A 920-nucleotide genomic window follows, 5' to 3' on the forward strand; every position below is an offset into this window, starting at 1 on the left:
TGTCGGTAATTTCCAGACGTACCCGCGGAGGAGGGGTGGCACAGCGCAGAGGCGGGAGCCAGAGCAGGAGGGGCAGGACAGCCTGCGCTGGCAACAGTCACCAACGGGTTCTCACCGCGCTGCTCAGGGAAATGTAGATGATACAAGGGGGGTCTGTCCTGCTGGGGGGAGTCCTGATCGGCTCTGGCTATCAACAGTCACTGCCGGTGAGGTGGTTCCCAGAGATGTTTTGGTTCCCTGGCCAGATACCAGCTTGGGTAATAACACTCCACCCACCTACGATTCCCTTGGCATTTTCAGCTGATCATGATGTTCCCAGCTTCCTGACCTGAAAATTGTGGTGTACTATTTCTGTGCGCTGCTTAAGCAGATGCCACTGCTGTGCTGTGCTCATCAGCTCCGACTGGCTGGTACTGGAGGCACGCGAATACGAGACCTTCAAGCTACAGACAGAGCTAGATAATAAAAAAAATACAAGGTGTTGGTATTATAATCTCAGCTCTCGTGTCCTGTGGGTGCCTAAGGGTCAAATCTTTGTTGTTTAGCTCCTTGTCTTTCTTTCACGCCTAACACCAGCAGCCCCTGGCACTGGCGGGGAGCGGCAGGCACCCGGGGCGAGGCGCTGTGCCCAGGCACCGACCAAACGAGGTGGAGGGCTGGACCTTTCATTCTGGGACAGGTCGCCCCCAGGCAGCCTTAGCTGTGGAGAGCGATCAGTGTGTGAGCGTAAATCATCCCCGCAAGGCGCGGGAGGAGGCGGGCCACTCAGCACATGCAGCCGAGCTTTAGGCTGGTGTTTCTCAAAGCTAAAAGCTAGTGACACAGTTTAAGCTGGGCGAGCCTGGCCAACTAAACCACCGCGGCAAAGCAAGCCGGGAGGCTGCGAGGAGGCGCTTGCCACCCCTGAGCAAAGTCCGCAG

Source organism: Buceros rhinoceros, unplaced genomic scaffold, assembly GCF_000710305.1.
Source record: "Buceros rhinoceros silvestris isolate BGI_N320 unplaced genomic scaffold, ASM71030v1 scaffold42908, whole genome shotgun sequence".
Classification (NCBI taxonomy): Eukaryota; Metazoa; Chordata; class Aves; order Bucerotiformes; family Bucerotidae; genus Buceros; species Buceros rhinoceros.